Source organism: Populus euphratica, unplaced genomic scaffold (genome assembly GCF_000495115.2).
Source record: "Populus euphratica unplaced genomic scaffold, PopEup_1.0 scaffold45.1, whole genome shotgun sequence".
Taxonomy (NCBI): Eukaryota; Viridiplantae; Streptophyta; class Magnoliopsida; order Malpighiales; family Salicaceae; genus Populus; species Populus euphratica.
In genome coordinates this window covers 1,189,662-1,202,721 of record NW_011499886.1, presented here as the reverse complement: position 1 = coordinate 1,202,721, position 13,060 = coordinate 1,189,662, and the positions used below count along the sequence as shown (strand labels likewise).

The 13,060-nt window shown below is 32.1% G+C and overlaps 1 pseudogene; it reads right to left on the bottom strand.

The window, feature by feature from the left end:
* Positions 1-92: 92 nt before the first annotated feature.
* Positions 93-11,482, bottom strand: LOC105130416 (cytochrome P450 87A3-like; annotated as a pseudogene).
* Between the last annotated feature and the right edge of the window lie 1,578 nt (positions 11,483-13,060).

Sequence of the window (13,060 nt, the reverse complement as noted above, 5' to 3'; positions counted from 1 at the left end):
CATTTTCTTTAAATTTGTGTTCGGTTCGGTACAATTTGCTTTAGTTTTCAACATAATTTATCACAAACAAGCAAGAATAGCAAGTTTTCAATTTACAAGACAGTGGCCTTAAATATCATTAGGATATTCAGATTTTGTAGTGCTTTTAGATATTCTTCTCCAGTATTTGAACGTGGAAACCATTTGGAATGATAGCTGCTGGGAGCCTGCTGATATCTCCTACCTTCATCACTCTCCACCTAAATTAGAAGATTAGATCATGTCAATCGGCTTAATTTTTAATTTATTATATGAAGATAGGTAAAGAGAAGAAAAGCCATCTATATATAAAAGAATGAACCGTTCTGATGGACTGGCAACTTCTTTTTATATGTTCTCTAATGCTACCTGTATTTTGTGACCAAATGGTGGGGGGAAATGGCCATCTGCAATTTCGAAAATTCTGCTCCAGCACGGAGTCTCGAACCTCCTCCAAAACTCATAAAATTCTGGGATCCTGCATTTAATTCTCGCCCCTGTCATGTCAAGAGCGAACAAATGAAAATCAGAGACTAATACATAGCATGTATGTTATCGGAACTGAGATTCTGAACTTGTTTCTTCTGATTTCCTTTAAATGAAAACAACAATCACTAATACAGTTTTTGAAAGTCTTTTTTTCTGGGGGGATTTGAGAGTTTTTTACAATCAATTATTCATTTTTTTTTTTACATTTTTCAAAGTAAAAAACAAAAACAATCAAATTCAACTTTTAACAAATCTCGGACGGGCATGTTTACCTGCCATCGCCATGGATTGAAGGTGAAAGGGTCATCATATTGTTTCGGATTCATATGAACAGCTGGTGGGCAGACCATAACAATCCAACCTGCTGGAATGGTATATCCTGCACGATGCCTAACGACTTGTTGATTAATATCAAAGACAAGGAAGAAAGATCAGTAAAATCTGAAAGATGGGTTCAGTGGAGGGAATTCGACACATGCCCTTTATTTCAACATCTTTAACCACCTTCCTGATAATTCCTGGGACAATGTTCCCAAGCCTTACAGTTTCATTGATAACCTGCAACATAAATATGCAAGCATTGAGCCACTCGAAAAGCACCGAGTGGGATGTTCTCCTTGTTAATTTCTAATTAATGTTGTTGGACTCACCATTTGCGTGCAAGTCATTGATTTGTATTCTTGCCAGGTGATCCCGGATTGATCCTTATCCTCACTGTTTCTTAGAATGGCTTCATGCCCTTTCTGATAGCAAAAGGACATGGGGTATAAAACAACACATGTATAACGAAGACATTTAACAAGGCATGAAAATGCGTAAAAACTTAAAGTTAATTCTTCTAACACTTGAGGATGTTCACCAACATTCTTAACAGCTAATGTCAGAGCAGTTGAAGTGGTCTCAAATGCAGCAAAGGCAAGTATAAGTAACAAATCCAAAGCCATTGCCTCTGTCAACAAACTCCCATTTTTCTTCATTTCCTCGATCACAAGATCAAGGAAATCTTTCTCCTGATTCTTTTTGGGCAATGCTCGCCTTTCTTCCATAATACTTTTAATTATCTCCAACGCTCTCTTACGTCCCTGAGTTTTTCAGAATGAAATCAGTAATGCTTATAGAAATATTATTATGAAACCACTATAGTATAGTCCTCGACTATAGATGTTTAGAGATGGTGCAGGCTAGACCTGTAAACATTTCCAGTAAGCAGTTCCAGGAATGTTGAGGGGGAATGAAAGTAAGCCATACAGGAAATCTGCAAAAGCTTGTCTCAGGTTCTTTGATGACTTTGATTCACTTGTGTCTGAACAACATTTTGATACCAAAACTAAATTCCATCTGTGAAAACAAACCATTTAATGTTAAGATCAAGATATTATAAAATTCAATAAAGTGCTGCTATTGCAGCTCGAGAAGCCCATACTTTTTGTCGGAATTTAGGGGACATGATCATAAAATTATATTTTAATGCAGTGCAGATAGCATATTAAGTTGATCAATGTAAGATTATAAAGCATAGGAGAACTACAAGAAATACTAAAAAAAAAATCAGTATTTTACTGTCCACTCTTTCATTGTTTACCTAGACACAACATTGGAGCAATGTAATCATATAATTGTGCTTACCATAAAAACTTGCTAGATACTGATTTGTTTTTTAGGACACAAAATTTTAACATTAGAATTGGAGATGTTTTTTATTTAAAAAAATATTGTGAAGATATAATTATGCTTCTAAGGAGAATATGCATTGGTTGAGAGGTTTCATCATCATTCTCTTGTATTATAATATTTCAAATACGAAATTACTATTGAGTTTCAACAAAAACAAGGTTGTATATAAGGATATATGTGTTATTCGGCATGAATGTAAAACCCAAGCGTTGGAGATAATATAACTATCAGACCCTAGCACTTTAAATCTGAAATAGCACCAGGGCTGCTAGAACCTAAGATACTTGGTCTGGCACGACCCAAGGTGTTAAGTCTGCAAGACTAAAGGTGCTGGATCAGCAAGATCCGATATATTAGGTTATGCATGTCCACACAAAATATTTGGATATGTCTTCAATGATAAAATATTATAATTGTTTTTTGTTAAATTGATATAGCCTAAAACCAATAAAAAATTATGTAAAGCGCAGTGGGTATAGTATGTTTATCGAATCTAAAATATCTGGACCTAATATATCTAGACATGATTAACTATTAAGTCTAACTTGAATATTAAAACATTCATGAGTTTAACTTTCAACTGTTATTACAATAATTATTTATATTGTTTATAAATCGACCAACAAAAACGCACGGCCATCAATCTACTAGAGAATACAAGAGATCGAATCCGGAATAAATTTACCTTCGCCACAGCTTCTTTCAGCTCAACACTAGCCTGGCCGCACCAGTAATTCAGATGTTTGCATATCATTTTTACAACATCTGAAAGAAGTTTTACTTTCAGACTTTCATTACCAACATGGTTCATAACCAAGTTTCTTAGATACCTGTGTAAAGATCCTTCAGCAAAAAGTATATTTTCACTTCCCAAAATCTCACCAAAGCTCTCTGGGTAACAACATTGAAATAACTTTCCTTCTTGCTGGAAAATGAAACGATTGAACTCCGAATCCGTGGAAATGATAAGTTGATGACCAACCAAATTGGTTTTGAAAATAGAACCATTCCTGGAACATAATTACATCTCTAAATCAACTCGTATAAAAAGAAAAATATGATATTATTAATTCTCACTCCATGATTTATTATTTTCATTGCTAGGCTGATATGGAAGGTTAATTATACTATTTCCTGGAGTACATCAACAATAAATATTTTAATCGATTATGAAATACATGCCTGGGACGCAACTGTAAGGACAGCGCATCCATTACAAATTTGCAAAGACACACTTGCTAATATGATACAGTTGCAGTATTCCAGCCATCTTCCCTGTCCACAATTTGCATTGATCATGACTCAGACGGCACGCTACCCTTCAAGTTACCTTCCAAACTAAACCCTATCATTCTCTTCTTTTTGGTTTCCTCAGTGGGTGTTCTAATGTTGGTCCAAAGAAACCCAAAAAGATTAGAACCCATGGCTCACTCGAGAGACGATCTAAAAAACCCTAGAAAAAATCTTCAAGTGTTAATGAATGTGTGAAGGATAGACGCTTGCTCCTTCGTAAGGTTCATCAAGTAATTTCTGATGAACATGTAGCTTCTCTCTTCCAATCATTTGGATGTTGCTTATGGTTCCATGTAGCTTCTCTCTTTTTACAATTTTATAAACTTCAATTCTTATACTTATAGGCAGAGGATTTTTTTATTTATTAAGGTAAGTGTTTGGATTAGCTTATGTATATTTTGATTAATTTTATAAATTTTAAGTTAATAATTATATAAACCTTCAATAATTTTAAAAATAAATATAAAAACTAACCATTAAACTATATCCCTTAAAGTTTGATATCGGTGAATCGTGGTGCAGCTTTAGACTCGTTTGACGGTTAGCTGAAGAAAAGCACCAAAGTTTTCCTAACCACATTACTTGTGAAACATACCTCAAACAAGTATTCCATGAGTATGTATTTGTAGAAGCAGAGGGCCTGGTTCTAATACAAGAACACATCTCTAGTATTTTATTTCAAATATAACAATTGTTATAAGTTATTAATTAAACTCAAACTTTCACATAATTAAATTTAATTTCTTGTGTGATTTGATTCTGATAAGATAGAAGGTTTACTTCCTGTTAATTTCAATTCCGCATGACAAACGGCGGTATCTGGTATATGAGAGGTATATGGGAAGCAATCGTGTTTTTCAAGCAGCACGTACGATGTTTCCCGCTGATAAAAACTTGCCAACCACCGTGTCTGAAGCGTCAAGTGGCCCCATGGGGCGGCGCATGTGAAATGATTCTTAGTGGTTTTTTCTTTTGACAAATGTTTTTTTTTTTATGTAATATGTCATTATCATCACGTGTTCTATATATATATATATATATATATTAAACTAAACTATCTAATTGGTAACATGATTTTTTTCTTAAAATACGCTAGCAGCCTTTAAAATTTGTTTTTTCTTCTTTAAGTTACGGGAAAAAATCAACTAGGCTATAGTACACCGCAGGCCACTTAGGATATTAATTTGTTTTTTAATTCTCTAACAATAAACCCCTTTTCTTCTCTACAAGATAGCTCATATGATAAAAATCGAAGTAAATAAACACTAAATAAACTTGAAATTCGAAACAAAACATGAGCCCCATTCATTGGGCTATTCTTGCTTGTCTGGTAAAGGAGGGTGGCCGAGGAATCTTGCTTTCGAGCTCCACGGATTGCTTTCAACCTCGAGAAATTGATATGATCCATTTCTATGGATCCCTTTCAAAGTCAAGATAACTATTTTGTTTTTTATGTTTTCCATGCTAGAAAGGCAACCAAACTCGAATATTTTTTTGTTTGCGTGATCAAAATGTCTCGCCTTCCCTACCTTATTATTGCACATTGTAGGTTTTAGTCTTTCCATGGATGTAAAAATTAGGCACCATCATCATTCCCTTTGCACGCCCATTTTCAATAAAAGGAAAAGTAAAAACACTCGAGTGCATCTTTATGAAAAATATATACAGGTAGTGGGGATAAAAAGAAAAAAAGAAGGAGATGAGAAGAGGGGCACGTTTTCGAATAGACCTCAATGGGGTCATCTTCTCTAGAGGAATATTTGACGAAGATGACCTGGCAAATTGATGGAACTCGGCTAAACTCAAACGTGGGGGGTTTTAAGAAATTGGATGTGAATTTCTTGAATCGTTGAGATTAAATCTTGTTTTAGTTAGTAATAAATTAACCATAAATCCCTTAAGATTAAATTAATTTTGAATGGAAATGAAAATGAAAATGTGAATTTAATTTTGATTGGCCCGTAGAATCTGAACTATATATATTATTTGTAACTTTTAATTTAAATTTAATAAATGAAGTTCTGAGTTCACTCTTTAAAAATTATTAGTTTAAGTTTCTTTAGAATTATTAAAAGTTTTTATAATTATTAATTTAAAATTTATGAGATTAATTAATATATATATACAAGTACAGTCGGAAACCTACATTAATAATAATAAAAAATAATATATATCATAAATTTAAAATGAAAAAAAGACAATTAAGTAGTAGCGTGTGGAAGGCTGGAAACTCAAACTCCAGAAGCAGAGGAGTTATTTGGCAATTGTATTTCTATCTCTTGTTATCATCTATAATTGTTAACTTTGACGGGGACTCGGTGGCTAAGATTTCGCTTTCGGTGTCTTAATTTTCCACAATCATCAATCACCCTCCTAGCATGAAAGCTTACCTGCCCCTTTATCGTCGTCACTCCTCCGCCACCGCCCCCCGTATCGCCTCCCTTCTCTGTTATTAATTACCATTAATGAGTCCTGTGTTCCTATTCGATCATAGCTGAAAAAAAAACAAAATAGGCAGATAGCCACCAGGTGTGCACTTTATTTTTTAAGGATATCAAAACTCCACCAGACAGTGCTTGTGTTCCTCGAAAGTAATTGGAGGCATCTAGATAGGTTATGCCGGAACTGGTTAATTCTTTTCTAATATAAAAAAAAATGTTAAAATAATATTACTTGAGTTAACACAAATTAATTTTATTGTTATGCAACTTAAAATATAAAATTAAAATAATTTTATATATAAAAAAATTATAAATTTCAATATCCTATAATATAATATCAAAAGATAAAATTAAAAATATATATATATTTTAAAAAAAGTACTGGCTAATAAAAAACATAAATCAACATGAGTTAACTTGACCAACTTGCCGCCCACTACATGAAATCAAGATAAAAAAAGATTTTTTTTAAAAAAAACTAGAAAAAAATATTAAACCAGGTTAACTTGACTAACCCACACTCAATATAACTCCATATAAAGAAAATTGAAAAAAAGATTACAAAGCTCTAGGGTCAATGATTCAATGTCAAATGATAAAATTGAAAGAAATTCTTTTTATTAAAAACAATCAAGAAAAAAAATCGAATCAATTCATGTTAATTCGATTAACTTGCTACCCTTGATATAAGATAGGGATAAGCTTATAAAATAGAAATTGAAATAAATCACAAAACTCAAGGCCTAATAACTCAATGTCAAATAATAAAATTAAAAAAAAATTAACACGATACCTAAAAAATAAAATCTGAAGAAAAAAATTAACACAATACCTAAAAAATAACCTAACTTAAACAGTGCCAATATTCAAAATCAATAATCTAGATCATGGAATTAAGATTACAAAGACAAATAAAAAAAAGTCACATATTAAGATTTTCAATCATAAAAAAAATTAAAAAAAATAATAATTAAAATAATAAGAATCAAATTTGATATAAAAATTTATATAAAAAAATAATTAAGCATTAGATTGAAAAACTAGATAAATTAAGAATATGATAATAAACAATTAAAAAAATAAAAACCAGAATTTGATATAAAAATTAAATGTCAAGGGAAAAAATAAAAATAAATAAATCAAGAAAATGATAAGAAAAATAGCAATAAAAAAACAAGAACTAAAATTGGAAGAAAAAATTAAAATAAATAAAATAATGAGAAATGAAAATAAAAATTAAATAAATTAAAAAAGGGTAAAATACAAAAAAAAAGAGATAAAGAGAATGATGATTAATTTAAATACAAAAACTAAATGAAATAAAATGTTAGGGTTGAAATTTAAAAAAAAAAACTTCAAAAAATAGTAAAAGCAAAACAAAAAATAATTAAAAGAACAATGATTACAATTAATAAAAATAAAAATTAAATGATACAGTAAGTTTTTAAAAAGGTTATCATGAATTTCAAGGCTAATATAAAGAAAAAAGAAAGACATCAAAAACCCAACCACATCTTTACAGTGAACATGTACCGCACAAACACGATGAGAATAGTGCATTGCTCCAAACGCTGTCATGGAACAACTTATTTTGATCACCAGATAACCCTGCACATATTGTTAGAGAGCGAGGGGTTGTCAGGTACAATTTTTTTTAATAATATTTAATTTTTAAAAATTAACAAACAATCCTTAAACCAATTTAAAGATAACCAAAAAAAAAATCTATAAGAAAAATATAAAAATATGCCTTGAACCAAGATTACATTAATTCCATCCCTTCACTATTCTTAAATCACAAAAAGATGGAGACGATTTCTTGTGCAAGTTTAGAGTTTTTTTAGCATGTTTTTTAAATAAATTTTTATATTAAAATATATATTAAAATAATTTAAAAAATATAAAATATATTAAATTATAATAAAAAAAATTAAAACTTTTTGGGATCGCGATTTCCAAAGGTTTTCTCAATGATTTCTTTCTTTCAAGATACCACCACAATTTTGCTGCGCAAGTAATTTGAAAAGACAAAATACCCCCTGGACCAAAGCTATTGATTTTTTTCAAGGGCAAAAAGATCAATTCACCGTGCGTAAAAACAATACATGCATCAATTTAATAATATCTAGTGGATGCTAAAAAGAACAATTTTACTCCCAATTGTAATTTTTTCTTGAAAACAGCAAAATCGTGGAATATACTGTTCCAATGAACAGTACTGTATCTTGGATCATACAGAGTCTTAATGAAGGCTTTTATTTATTGTGTTTTTCAATGATCAAGTAGAAAAGTAGGATATCACTGCTGATAAAAGCTAGCAAGTACTCGCCTGTTAGATTTGCTAGATTACGAATTACTCAACTACATCTTCCAAATCCCTTTCTTAAACAGCTTCCACCGATCATACATGTCGTGCAAATCCTAAAAGGATCAATATATATGCCTCAAATGGCTTGCCCACCAATGAAAAAGAGTTTAATGATCAGGGAAAACAGAGGCGTAAATTCACAAATTAATAATATGTGTATATACAAGGCCAATAAACATGTATATTAATGCATTACAAGTAAAACGGATTCATAATCGAGGTGGTGATGTTTACATTAAACGGAAACGACTGCCGTTTTACTTTTCTGATAAGCAATTCCCAACATATAGCACATGAAGTATTTACATCAGCAGCAGCAGCAGCAGCCGCCGCCGCCGCCCATGATTAATCTTCTTCTTTCACTTTTTTCTCCGATGATGATGAGTTAGACGAAGAGAATCGGAACGCTGCCTGTATAATCTTCTTCTTGACTGGCCACCGTGCCGGCGGAAGATCAGCAAAGGACGAGGAGGGGTGGCCGCAGCCCTTGTCGGGCCAGGGGACCTGCTTGTTTGGATCACTCATGCCCTCTCTGTCAGTGAGTGTTTTTAATTTTCTTCAGTGCGAACTGCGAAGGAAAGAGTTGATTTGGATGGATATATAGATAAAAACCAAACAGTTGCACTTTCCTTCCAGTTTACAAGAAAGTGTGGTCCTTGCTTCTAGATGCCTCCAAAAAAAAGATACTTAACGTAGCAATTAAGGTTTGGAATTTCTATATCAAAATTTTAGGTTAAAACCTAATCATCTAACCTGTGACCATAGAAGTAAATACGTTGGATTATAGCTGGGCTATAGTTGTTGTTTTTAAAATATTTTTATATTAAAATAATTTTTTTTATTTTTAAAAAATTAATTTTAAAATCAGTGTATTAAAATAAAAAATAATTTTTAGGTAAAAATATTAATTTTTATAAAATATAATTTACACTATATTTTCAAACAGTACCAAAAATTAATTTTTATTTCCATAACATTTTTATAAAAAAACAAAAATAGGGAATTTTCCTGAATCTCTTGAGTTTTTCAAGAAAATATTCCTTCCAGTTATAATATCATTCGGTACACAATTGACATCATAGTTTGAAAATCTTCTTAGATTGTGTAATACCAATTATTTTTTAAAATATTTTTTATTTATAAATATATTAAAATAATATTTTTATATTTTAATAAAGTTGTTATTATAATTTTGTTCTTTATTTTTATTTAGTTTGAGAATACTAAAAAAACTGTTGTTATTTTATTGGAAAACAATTGTCTTTTATCTTTTCCCTTCTACAAAAATAAATAAACAAGTTATCTAAGATTCCTGGGGTGACTGCATTGATTTTGAAAGTGAATTAATCTGATTTAAACCTGTTAACAACGATTTTGTACTGGGGTAAATTACACTATAAATATGATGAATTTTTATGTTACAAATTCACACAATTACAACAACTATCCCTTCTTTTTTTTTACTAGTATAAAATGTGTTTTTCCAACATCTTTGAGCTTAAGTGTAATTTAGCATTGCAATTCAATTATTTTTTAAAAAATATATTTTTAGTTTTAATTATTTTTTTTGTTTTTAATATTATGATATAAAAAATATTTTTTAAAAAATATTTAGTTCCCGGTCTAGTTGGTACCCTAAATAATTAATTAATTGCACAACATCATCACAAGAGTAGAAGCCACAAAATTAAACAAGACGAGTGACCGACTGGGGACCTCTGGCCTTCGCCAGTCAGGCCAGGAGCAGGTGGTGGTCCAATCTTCAATGTCCATGATTCAATGTACTGTATATAATTATGTTTTTTTAATCATGAGTGTGAATTTTATTAATTTATTAAAATTTTAAAATTAATAATTATATAAATTTGTAATAAATTTAATATATATAATATTAAAACTAATAACTTCTAAATAGTAAAAATTATATTTTTTGTTAAGCTATAAATATTTAAATTTATGTGTATCTTAATCAATCTCTTAAGATTTTAAACTCTTTAAAATTTTAAAATTAATAATAATATAAGCGTTTAGTAATTTTGAAGTTTATAAAATTTAATTAGTTAAGTTTCTAGGAGCTGGCAGGGTCAATTTTTGTTTTTTAAAAAAGTGATAAAACTATATCATACGAGGTTTGTCACCTAATGCTACTTATAGGATTTAGGTGATGAAACTGTATTGGATTTTTTTCCATTGTTGTAATATTGGACTGGTGGAGGGACTCCACATGACCGCTCTTGATTAGTGGGTTGATGCTGACTTATTCAGATGTTTTTTTTTAATATATCAAAACAAATTAAAATCATAAAACAATAATTAAAAAAATTAAATTTAAAAAAAAATGAGGAACTTCAAAAATTTAAGATGTACATCAAATCCATAAAACATGGTGAAAATATCATTTTGAGTTTGGGCACGGTCGAACCGCTTGCCAAGCCATTTAGGCCGCCGCTTGGTGCGGCGGTTCGGTCCTGGCCCCAACGGCCTGGCCGTGGCGGTAGATTTACCAGCATCATGATAAACCGAAGACCCTCGGCCTTGCATGGTTTGATGATGCACAGTCCTAAACCATGAACCAAGTTTCAAGCTTTGGTAGCAGCAGCACTGGGCACAGAATATCATATACCTGAAATTGACTAGTCCACCCAAGAACATTAAGAAATTACTCATCTAGTAAGGAAAGCTTATAACCTTTCCTTTTCTTTTTTGATCAAGATCGGAGAGACAGCAAATTCAAAAGGAAAAGAAAGAAAAGCAACCAAAATCTAGGATCTGAAGACAAACTAGATCGTAATCAAAGAGGTGATGACTAAAGAAAAGAAAGAAAAGCAACCAAAAAGTAAACAAGATCGTTTACATTTTCCCTTCGTAGTTAGTTAGCAAAATCCATAGACAAACACCTAAAATTTTACAGTTCACACAGTGCGAGCAAGGGCTTTTCAATCATCGAAAGAAGAAGGAGCGCGCCCACCCCTTTCTTCCCATAAATCCAAAGCCTTCACTTTTTGCCTGGTAAGAAGCTTGATGACAAGCATAAACTCTGGAGCAGTAGCTTGTTCTTGGCTGCCCCCCTTGGCCGAGGCTGGCTAGCGAAGGAGGAGATGCCATAGCGCTGTCCTGGACCAGAGGTTGGCTTGCTTGGTTCACTCATTTCTTCATAGCGTTGTCCTGTACCAGAGGTTCGCTCGCTTGGTTCATCCATTTCTTCGCTCTCTACTTTCCTCTCCTTCATAGTGTTGCAAGAGAGTGATGGACTGAGGGGGGCACTTATTTGAGCAGAAAAGCTTGGCTTTAAAAACATGATATAGATCAAGAAAGGGCCAAGTTGGTGCCTGCTATCTACAAGAACCGACTTATCTTGCCAGACTGGCGGTAGACAGCCCCCGTCGCTGACGTCAATATGGAAACGTCAGATAATTAGGGAGGCTCCGTTTGGTGTCCATTATCTTGGATACACATGAATGAGCATTTTTAGAAACGTTACTTCTTGTGCTTTACTTAGGAATAAAAATAAAAAAAATAATATAAAAAATAATATCTACATCTAATGATTTTTTTTTATATTATCATTACATTCTTTAAATTTTTAAACTTCCGGCTGAATTATTAACTTAGTTTAGATTTAAAATTAAATTGTGTAAAAATTATAAAAACAACACTCAATGATAGCCTGTCTTCTTCTCGATCAAGTTTCAAATGCCCAGCAAAACTCCACTTTCGAGTCTATGGGGTGTCTTTTTTCCCCTGCTCTGCCGTAGCAAGATCAGCCCTTTGAAAAAGCGAGGGATTGATAGCTTTCTTTTACTATCTTCTGACTGATTAATAAAAGACCAATCCGAGAGAGTCCGTAAACCAGAGGAAGGGAGTCAAAGTAGCACCGGGTTTTCACGCCTCCTTGGGAACACCGGATAACAGGACAATCGCAAAAATCAATGTGGAATAGCGGTCAATCTCAGATCAGCTGTCTTTTATATATATATATATATATATATATATAGCACGTGATTCGGTCTTATTAGTCGTGATTCGAAAGAATAGAAGCCTCTTCCCTGCCAGGTCGAAGTAATTTTTATTTTATTTTATTTTATTGTAGGATAAAAAATATAAAAATTAATTAAATATAAAAAATTAAATTAAAATCCAATATTAAAAAAAATCATACAGTCCAGGAAAAAACCCAAAGGGGGAAAAAAAGACATGATTCAATGATCACGGAGAGAATTATGGATTGTCATGAGAGGATTTTGGGATATCCTCCGAAAAAACCCTTTTTTTTTATTCTCCTTTTGAAATTAATATTGATAAAGGATTAAAATGGATACGAGGAAGGAATTGAACTTAAATTTTTCTTATGATACCCACCCAAGACACAAACAGTAATCAAAATGAACATCATGTATCAATGATCCAAGGCCTCTGAATCACACAGAAAAACATAAATAGGAGAACGTATGATCAGCGTGTTTCTTTGCGTAGCTATATTTTTAAACAAGTTGTTGGCTTCTGAAACCATGGCTAGTGATGCAAGGGGTTCGCAATAGTGTGATTTTGATATTCCCTCTTCAATTGAAGTTGAAGATTGCTTCAAGAAATTGTGGCTACAATCTCCATGCTAGCCTTTTAATGCATAATTTAAGATGCACATCAAATCCAAAAACCATGGTGAAAAGATCATTTTGAGTTTGGGCACGGTCGAACCGCTTGCCAAGCCATTTGGGCTGCCGCTTGGTGCGGCGGTTCGGTCCTGGCCCCAGCGGCTTGGCTGTGGCGGTTAGATTTA